General features: G+C 35.0%; 1 pseudogene; it reads left to right on the top strand.

Moving 5' to 3' along the window:
• Positions 1-346: 346 nt before the first annotated feature.
• Positions 347-2,277, top strand: LOC148266267 (uncharacterized; annotated as a pseudogene).
• The last annotated feature ends 8,733 nt before the right edge of the window (positions 2,278-11,010 follow it).

The raw sequence follows: 11,010 nt of genomic DNA, 5'->3' as shown, positions 1-11,010 counted from the left end.
GTAACAAACTATTGCCCATGTTATTAGAGTTACTGAAGGATGCATTGCCAAATGATATTCTTCTAGAATATTTTTATGACATTAAAGAGATCATGTCTACTTAGGTTTGACTTATGAAAAGATTCATGCATATTCTAATTATTGCATGTTATATTGAAAAAAGAAGGTGAATGATGAAGTTTGTGGAGAGTTGGTAGTTCAAGATGGAAGACACATGAGGAAACAATAAAAGATGATGAACAATCTACTTGTAAGAGATAGAAAATTCCTGCAAAGATCTTAACGTTGGTTTCTTTTGAAACAAAAGTTATAAAGAATTTTTATGTCTTCCAAAAATGAACAGTTTATGAGATGGCATAATGAGAGTTGCTCAAAAGATGAACTCATGAGACATCTTCCAGATTTCCTAGGTTGGAAGGATTTTAATTTGCAACCTTTTTATTTTTTTTCTAATCTTCATAATATTCGATTAGATTTATCCTCAAATGGTTTCAGTTAGTTCAAATTATGAGTGTTACTTATAGTACTTGGTCAGTCATATTAGTGCGTTATAATCTTCCTCCATGTATGTATATGAAGCAACCTTCTGTTATATTATCATTACTTATTCCTGGTATGAGCAGCATTGGGAATAATATATATATATATTCAACCTTTAATAAATGAGTTAAAAGAGTTGTACGATGTGGGAATTGACATATTTGATGCATTTAAAAAAGTGTTTTTCAAAATGCAAGAAACGTTAATGTTGACAATAAATAATTTTCCCGCATATGCCAACTTGTTTGGATGGAGCACTGAGGGCCAATTTGCTAGCTCATCTTGTGAGTTTGAAACTACCTCTTCATAGTTGAATTGCAGTAGATAATATTATTACATGTGTCATTGTTGATGGTTGGAGCTGGATCATAAGTTTTAAACTAATAAATAATCTTTTGATGGTACTCAAGAGTTTAAAAGTGCACTTTTACCACCACATAGGACTACGGTGTTAACACAATTGAAAGAACTTCATGATACAGAGAAGATGGAGTACAACCTTGGAAAAAAGATAAACACTTTTTTATATTGCCTTATTGGGAACATCTTTTATTACATCATGATCTCGATGTGATGCATATAAAAAAGAATATTTGTGACAATATTATAGGCACATTATTCAATCAAGATGGTAAGATGAAAGATAATTATAAGACTGGAGTTGATCTTGAAGAAATGGGCATAATAAGTGTCATTCACCCACAACTTTACTCCAATAGTGATACCATATTTTTGCCTAGAGCTTGTTATCAAGTTACTGGATTAATTTATTTATTTTTTTTGGCAATAAAACTTGGAAATTAAAGGGCATACATAAAAAAAACACAAATGAGTTGCAAAAGTCGTGCTTGATTAAAAAACACTAATGCATGCCCATTGCTATGTGCTTTTCAATTTTGCTATGGTCGCTCCCTTTCTTGAGTAAGAAATGTTTTATCTCATGTCTTCTTGTCTAATTTTTTTCCTATTTTTAAGTAGCTCTATTTTGTTTGAAGTGTAGAGAACATCTTAGATTTATCAAGAAACAATCAATTGAAGTTAAAGTTAGTAGCTTTGGAGTTCAAAGAAATAATCAAATTGGATTACTAAAGGAAACATAAAGCAGTCTATTAAGTGTGATTGGGTTGATATGAATAGAGGTTGCAAGAAGGCTTTTTTTGGTTCAATATTAGTAAATTTTTTTTCTCTAACACTTGTGATGATATTTGTGATGATCCATTTGTGTTGTCTTAGCAAGCTAAGAACGTGTTTTATGTTGAAGATGATAGACATAGAGATTGTCTTGTGGTTAAACACATAAAAGTTAGAAATATAAATGATATGGGCAATCTGTTATCCATGGATGGTAATGGATTATGGAGAAATTTTTTTTTTATAGAGAACAATGGGTTAGACAAGAGGTTGATAATGATGATGATGATGGTTTATTTATTACACTAAACCTAGAGAATGAACACGTGGAAGACAATGAATTTGATGATTATTAGAGGTTTTCTTCTTTTTATATTTCAAATTATTTTATTCAATAAGCTACTTACTGTTATTGTTTATATTTTACTTAATTTTGTTACTGTTTATTTCACATGCAGCTTTAAGAGTATCATGCTGAAGTGTAAACAGTTAAATATTGGATCTTGAAGTCATACATATTCTTATACTACATCTTCTTGAACAGACTCTTGCTCTCTCAATCACCTTCATCAAATGATATTCATCAAGGTAATTGCTGATCATTAAATATGAAATAGATATTGTCATTGGTATATTAATTTAATGATTACAAAATTTATGGTTTAGATAAATGTTGGACACAAGGAACATTCATGTTGGATGCATGGGATTTACACCGAATTATTATAAAATTAGATGATTGTGGTTGACCAATTGGGAATGAGGAGAAAACTTTATCAAGCTTCATATGTACAATAATGAGAAAACCTCACTTTGCTCCTATTAGTTACAAGAAATGCGATCATGTGCCATCAATTTGTCAAAAAAAAATGTTTGGTCATTCATAGAGGTAATTAAATATAATATAACTGATAATTTTATTCTTATGTTGCTTTATTTTAATTCTTTATAGTTTATATTTTCAGTCAAAATTTCAATTTAAACAACATCTAAGGTTACAAGAAAAATACTTTGAGATGATATGACAAGTAAATGGAGGCATTGGAAATCAAAGCTGAAGTGTAAGGGTTGTGATCCAACAAAAATAAATGAGCAAATGGCAGCAACCATTCTGGATCCTATGGTGGACGCACATCAATACTATGAACTTGTTAACTATTGATGCTAAAAAAAATGGTATATATTTTCAACAAAGTATTCTTTAGTTAGTCTTTAAATTATTAATGTCATCATATGGTTTTAGGAAATTAATGAGAAGAATAGGATAAATCACTCTATGGGAGCAACAGGCTTCCCAAGACTTATCCAAGAAAAGTTACATTTTTTTGGGTAAAATTTGTAAGAGAAAGGGGAATCAACTCGATAATTCTTGAAGAAAACATCACAACTTGAATTTCAATGGCCAACTTCACTAATGCTTTCATATTCTCAAGGAAAACTTTACCTGGAGAAAATCAATTTAATATCCAACAAACATGTTAATGTAAATATATTCCAAAAAATTTGGAATACAACAGTCTCAAGGTTATCTGAATTCCATTCCGAAGTGGACAAGAATGAAGGTTGTTCTTGTGCTTGCATATTTTAATATAGTTCAGAAAAGCAAAATAATAATAGTAACAATAACTATAGAAAGCATGTATTTTAACAATTAAAAACTTGCTGTCCCTAAATGGTAGTTGCTAATAAATATGTGTTAAATATGAAGAAAATTGAAGCTTAAGAACTCATATAAGCATTAGAAAGTAAGCACTAAGTACATTCAACATTCTACAGATGAGGATAATAATCATCTGTATATGTTTCTTGGATGGACAGATAGATATACATTGCTCATGTTTTAAGTGATTGCATTTGCACATGTCCGTGAATTATTGGCCGTCATAGAAGACAAGATGCAACCAACACCAAGGAATGTCCTAGGTTAATTGTATTTTTTAAAAAGAAAGTTAAGAGGATGCATTAAAGAAATCAAGTAATAGGGAAAAAAGAAAACAATCTTTGTAAGTAGAAGAAATAGACAAAGCATATACCTCCAAAACAAATGTAATACCCTTAATTAATTAATTTTAATGTAACTAAAATTTATGTATAAATATAATTTTTTAGTTTTTGAAATTTTATTTAATGTAAAAATGAAGAAAATTAATTGGAGAATGAAATTGAAAACAATTTTGAAAAAAATGAGTGAAAATTTTGGTCTAGGGGTGTTTTTAAAAGAAAAATCGAAAACCGGGAGTCAAAATGCAATTTAAAAAAATTGTGCCACGTAGGACGCCCAGTCAGCAGCCCCGACGAATTGGAGCATGCTGCGTAGTAAGACACGCAGACGCAATGCCATGCAGGAGGCCATGTTGGCGATCTGCGTGCCTGTGATTGGACGGTTCGGATTTGTTTCCACGCGCACGGACGGTCCGTATCTGTTTTCTCATTAAAACGCGATGAGGCATCCATCGCGATTAAATTAGAAATGAATATGAGGCATCCATCGCGATGCGATCTGGTCCGTTCGTATGTGATTCAATTTGAACCGTACGCACGCGTGCAATCTGGGCTGTCCGCACGTGCTTTTGATCTGGGCTGTCCGTGAGAGCGGCAACGGATCTCAGCCGTTCGATCGCGCGCACGCAGATCGCCCACGTGGCCCCCTTCTGCGTGGCCTCCCGTGTCAGCATTTCTACCATGCTGCGCGTCCTGATTGGCCAGGGCTGATGACCGAGCTGCTGACGGGGCTGCTGACGTGGCGCAATTTTTCTAAATTGCATTTTGACCTCTGGTTTTCAATTTTCTTTTCAAAAACACCCCCAGAATTTGAATTTTCACACCTCTTTCCCAAAATTGTTTTCAATTAAATCTCAAAAATAATTTTACCCATTTTTATCATTATTATTATTTTTATTTCTATTTAATTAAATTAAACTAAATTAAAACTATATATTATTAAATAAATAATCATTTAATTCATATAAATTTACAAAAAAATTAAAACATAACAAATTAATATTCATAAAAATAATAATAAATTTTTGGGGTGTTACATGAAGACATTCCTAAAATAGCATTTCGAACCAGGTACGGGTACTATGAGTTCCTGGTCATGCCATTTGGGCTAACCAATGCACCAGTCATCTTCATGGATTTGATGAACAGGATTTTCAGATAATTTCTGGATTAGTTCATCATTGTATTCATCGATGATATCATACTCTATTAAAAAAGAAGAGAAGAACACGCTCACCATCTGACTCAGGTTTTGCAGGTTCTCATAAAAAAGAAGTTGTATGCAAAGCTGAGTAAATGTGAGTTATGACTCGAGCAGAATACCTTCCTAAGGCATATCATATCAAATGATGGAGTGTCAGTGAACCCCAAAAAGGTTAAGGTAGTGCTCGATTAGGAAAAACTAACCTCAGTCAAGGAGATTCGTACCTTTCTGGGAATGACAGGTTATTACCGCAGGTTTGTGGAAGGATTTTCTAGCATAGCTGCTCCTCTGACTTGGCTCACAAAGAAGAATGTCAAGTTTGAGTGGAACGAAGATTGTAAAAAGAGTTTTTTAGAACTAAAGAAACGGTTGACTACGGCATCTGTGTTGGCCTTGCTGAGCGGGTCGGGTGGATATACAGTTTATAGTGATGTCTCCTACATAGAGTTGGGTTGTGTCCTGATGTAGCATAGGAAGGTCATAATCTATGGGTCCAGGCAGTTGAAGAGTAACGAGAAAAACTACCCCAGCCATGACTTAGAAATAGTCGCAATTATTCACGCCTTGAAGACTTGACGCCATTACTTGTAATGGGAGACCTTTCATATCTATACCGACCATAAGAGCTTAAAACACATATTCACTCAAAAATATCTCAACATGTGTCGGAGAAGATGGATAGAACTCCTCAAGGACTATGATTGTAATATCTTGTATCACTCGGGTAAAAACAATGTAGTAGCCGATGCACTCAACAGAAAAAGTGCAGGTATATTAGCTCACTTGATTGTTTCAGAATGCAGGTTAATAGGGGCCACATAATAGGTACGACTTCAGGACCTAAAGAGAGTCGCATACTGGGCCCACCTAACAGTTCAATATGAGTAAATCTAGAGAATAAAGGAAGCTCAGTTCGCTGATTCGACCCTAGTAGCTTCAAGAAAGATGCAGAATAGGGAGTTAATTCAGAATTCTAAATCTCTGCACATGGGTTGTTTAGATTTTAGGATAGAGTATGTGTGCCAAGTGACAGTGAGTTGAAAAGGGACATCATGACGGAGGCCTATAGCTCAAAGTTTGTCATGCATCCTAGAAGCACTAAGATGTATCAAAGTATTTGACCCCAATTTTGGTGGAACGGGATAAAAAGAGATGTGACCGACTTTGTTTCCAAGTGTTTGGTATATTAGCAGGTCAAGACAGACCATTAACACCCAGGCGGGTTACTTCAGCCATTACCAATTCTGGAGTGAAAGTGGAAACATATCACAATGGATTACGTGACAAGATTGCCTAGTGTCATTCGGGACATGATACCATTTGGGTAATTGTTGACTAGCTCACCAAGTCTTCCCACTTCTTAGCCATAAGGATGACCGACCCCTTGGATAAACTAGCAAGAATGTATGTTCGAGAGATAGTCAGGTTACATGAAGTGCCAGTGATAGTAGTGTCCGACAAGGACCCCAAGTTCACTTCTCGGTTCTTGTCTAGTTTTCAACAAGCTATGAGAATAAAACTGTCCCTTAGTACTGCATTCTACTCTCAGATCGATGGATAATAAAAAAGGACGATCCGCATAATGGAGGATATGCTCCGAGCTTGTGTTCTTGACTTCGGGGGCCATTAAGATGATTATTTACCCCTGATAGAGTTCGTCTACAACAACAGCTAGCAAGCAAGTATTGGCATGGCTCTATACGAGGCATTGTATGGCCGCCCATGCAGATCGCCAATATGTTGGGATGAAGTGGGTGATAGAAAACTATTCGGTCCAAATCTCATAGAGAAGACTACAACCAAAATAGTTAAGATTAGAAAGAACATTTAAATGGCTCAGAGCAGGCAGAAGAGTTACGCGGATACCCAGAGGAGGGATTTTAAATTTGAGAAGGGTGATCGGGTGTTCCTTAAGGTCACACCTTCAAAAGAATTAGTAGGTTTGGTAAAAAGGGGAAACTAAATCCCCAGTTCATTGGGCTATTCAAAATTTTAGACAGAATTGGCACTGCCGCCTACAGACTAGCATTGTCTCAAGAACTATTCAGTGTCTATAATGTATTCCATGTATCCATGTTACGCAAGTACAACCCGGATCCTTCTCACGTCTTGGCCCACGAGCCCTTTTTGCTCAAGGAGAATTTGTCCTATGAGGAAGTACTGGTTGGTATTGTGGACCGAAAGAGCAGAGTATTCCGTAACTAGAAAATTTCCTTTGTTAAGGTCTTATGGCAGAATCACACACCGAGAGAGGCCACATGGGAGCTAGAATCAGACTTTAGAGCCAAATATTTCTGACTGTTTGATTGAGTGAGAGAGAGACAAATTTGAGGGATTAAATTTCTTTTAAGAGGGGGAGAGTTTTAATACCCTTAATTAATTAATTTTTGAATTTTTATTTAATGTAAAAATAAAAAAATTAATTGGAGGATGAAATTGAAAATAATTTTGGGAAAAAGATGTGAAAATTTGGGTTATAGAAGTATTTTTGAAAGAAAAATTAGAAATAAGGGGTCAAAATGCAATTTAAAAAAATTGTGCCACGTAAGACGCTCAGTTAGCAGCCCCGATGAAATAGAGTGCACCGCGTGGTAAGACACGTAGACGCGATGCCATGCGGGAGGCCACGCTAGCGATCTGCATATCCCCGATCAGACGGTCTGAATTTATTCTCGCACGCATGGACAGTCCAGATCTGTTTCTCATTTAAAACAGCCCAAATCAAATCGCGATGAACGGTTCAGATTCATTCTCTATTTAAACGCGATTGAACGGTTCAGATCAAATGCGATGGATGGTCTAGATTAAAAGGAGACAGATACAAATAACCTTCTTCACACCAAACCCTAACCCTAATCACCTGACCTCCCTATCGGAGAAGAAGAGCCAGTCGCTGGGAGGAGATCCAACCGCTGCCTGCTGCCGTGTCGGAGCCACTTCCGATCACCAAAAGAGGTAAAATTTTTCCCATTTGCTCAAAATTCAATTTTGAATACTCCCATGGCTAAATCAGAGCAAAAAGACCAGCGGATGAGCCAGAAACTGTGGGCAAATCCTGACGGCACCGCCGTGGGAAGAAGGCAAAAATTGCCTCCGATGAGGACCTTGTCAATTCCTGTTTCGTGTAATTTTTTCACCATTGTAATCACAATTCCTTTCTTTACAAGTTGACCGAAGCAAAACACCCAACTACGAAGGTGAGTCAGTAGAGTCGCCGCACCGGAAAACTCTGTCGTCGTTAAGATTCAGTTTTTTGACTTTTTTCGGCCAACCGAGGCTCCTTAACGTATTTTCTTGTAAGAATTAGTACAAAACCTACCAAAATTGACCAAAAACGACCGAAAATAGTCAATCTGAAGCAAACCACCGTCACAGACGGCGGTGCCGTCGTGCCGGAATTTCAGAATTTGCCAAAAAGGATTTCTAACATTGATTTTTGATTTTTTGGGTATTTCTAGGTACTTGAAGCGTGTTAATCCCCAAAGAAAAATTCAAAAAATCTGGGGATTGCCAGTAGGTGCAATTAAAAGACTTAGCGTTCGGACACCAATTCGAGTAAGAATCCCTCATCTTATTTTCTGTTTTGGAATTAAAGTTTAATTAATAACAATACGGTATTTTGTTTGATTTATAAAATATTCATAATTAATTACAAGTTACTAATGGAGTCGGAACCGGTTACTTATCATTGTTGCTATGTTTAACTGATTGCCCGATTTTACAGTTTTCGGATGTATGATAATACACTGGAATTGGTATGATGATGCAATTGTGTTTCATTGATGCATGGATTGCTTGTTTTATGCAATTACGGTTAAATTGGGTAACTGAAAATTAAAGGTAAACGAAAAATTGTCTGATTAAGTGGATGGATGAACGACAGCCTTACTGGATATCCTGCGAGATGGTGGACGGACCGGATACATAGGGAACTCTATCGTGAACATTGCCTCATATCGGACGAGATATCGAGGATTGGTAATTTAGTACTCATACCAAACAGAGTATGGGGAGGGCCTGTTTCACCCTCATGCCACACAGGGTATTAAGGGATGGTATCTTTTGGGATTCATACCGGACGAGGTATGGAGAGGATCCATTATTTGAAAATGTTGAATAAAGGTTCACATGTAGTGGGGATATCCCTATGGACTCCCATGAATACTAGTAGGCTGATAAAAGAGAAAAGTTGTTGTTCTGAATGATTGCATATGAAATTATGGTGTTGTTTATGTTATTGACTCTACAGGTTGGTTTTAAAAATCTCACTATGGTAAGCATGCGGTAAATAGTTTTTATTCATGATAAACAAATTTACTTGAATTAAGAGCTCTATTAGTTGCTTTTATAATTTCTACTAACCTTCATTTTTGTGTCAGTAAGTAGCGTGATATTCTTATTAGGTTAGTGTAGCTCATTCTTTCATTAACTATTTCAGATCAAAAGGACCAAGATTCAGAGCCCGATTCACAAGAGGATTGCGAGTAGGATGCCCAATAGATTATTTTCTATTTATATCTTTGATTTTTCATTATTTCTTTTTAAATAGTCATTCCCATAGCCCTATTGGGTAATCTAAATTATTGTGTAAGGAATGTAAACCCTAACTATTTATTTCGCTTCCGCACTAAATTTATAATTTGTGTCATTTGGAGTTCACGGGCCGTTACAACAAATTATCCATGGCTAGTACAGTAACATTACAAAGTTCAGTCAACAACTTGAAAGCAGTGCATCTAAGAACGTTTGTACTCATTTAGTTTCTGTAAACTTCTCCTACTTGAATATCTGTATAATAAATAGAAGGATTATCCCTAATATGGTCTCATTGAAGCAGATCAAAGAGAAAGAAGAATGCATCCAGTGGAGAAAATTCAGAATCTGCATTTGCAAGTAGTGAAGTTGAGAGGTTAATAGTTTTATATTGAATTTGCCATACTGTCAATAATTAATACACAATAGTTTAGAATATGTAACATTAATTTTCATGCTCTCTTGCTTTTGTTCCACATTATTATGAAATTTTATGGCGAATAATTTTAATTGGTACGTATTCTTTAAAAGGAAAACTAAGAGGATTTATTATCCATCAATCAAGTGCGCATGATCATAGTTACAGTATAGTGTTTATGAATGATATAAATGAATGCACTCCGACGATGTGCATTTGTAAATGGAAAATGCGACTAAACTTAATCCTAAATTTTAACCAGCAAAAATATTTAAGTACTTGTCTCAACCAATGTTAACAAATGAGGCCACATAGTAATAACTGTATTGAAGTAATATTAAAGTTAGAAGCTGTTAATTGATATACACTATCTAAAAAGTATCATTTTTTAAAAAGAAAAATATTATAATGTAACATTATTCACCATAAAATAAACAACCGTCAGAACATGCTATAAATTCTCCTACAAGAACCAAGTATAACCACAATATAGATAAACTAGTTTTTGAAGATCGGTATACTCGTTCGCTTAGGATATATATCTAATGGTGACAACTAGATAACTAATAGGGAAATTACTAGAATTTACTTCTAGTAACCATTTGTATTCCCTAATTGCTAAAAGGCTTTCACCTTGATATAATTGACATTTAAATATCATATATTTAGATGTAAATACAACAAACTAGATTCAAAATACGATTAATCACATTTAACAGACTCAAATTATCTAAACAAAAATCATCATCAATCCAAATCGATCCAAATTATAAATGAAGTCACCCAAATTATTTTATTAGTCAAGTTCATTACTTGACCTAAACCACCAGTGATTGAAGTGAAAGATAAAAAAATTCTTTATTTTTCTCAATTTTTGTTTCAACTGATCATGACGCAATCCAAATCAAGTGCGAAAGCATAGTGATAAAAGATTAAAAGAGGCTCATCCAAGAGATAATAACCGAGATTATTTTGGTTAATTATTGATTTGACGAAAGGAGTTCATGATGCATGATTGTTCCTTCATCTTCATCGTCGTCGTCATCTTCTTTCTCTAACTGTTTCACAGTAGGTTTCACGACATTCATCTCTTTAGTAAGATTCTAAACAAACTTCTCTCGGTCTATTCCATAGCTCGGAAGAGACTCGCTGGATCCCTCTTGGTTAACGATGAATTTATAAG

The sequence above is a fragment of the Carica papaya genome, chromosome 4 (assembly GCF_054855325.1).
Source record: "Carica papaya isolate Zhongbai chromosome 4, ASM5485532v1, whole genome shotgun sequence".
NCBI lineage: Eukaryota > Viridiplantae > Streptophyta > Magnoliopsida > Brassicales > Caricaceae > Carica > Carica papaya.
Note: the sequence above shows the minus strand (reverse complement) of the source record. Positions and strands in the feature narration are given on the sequence as shown.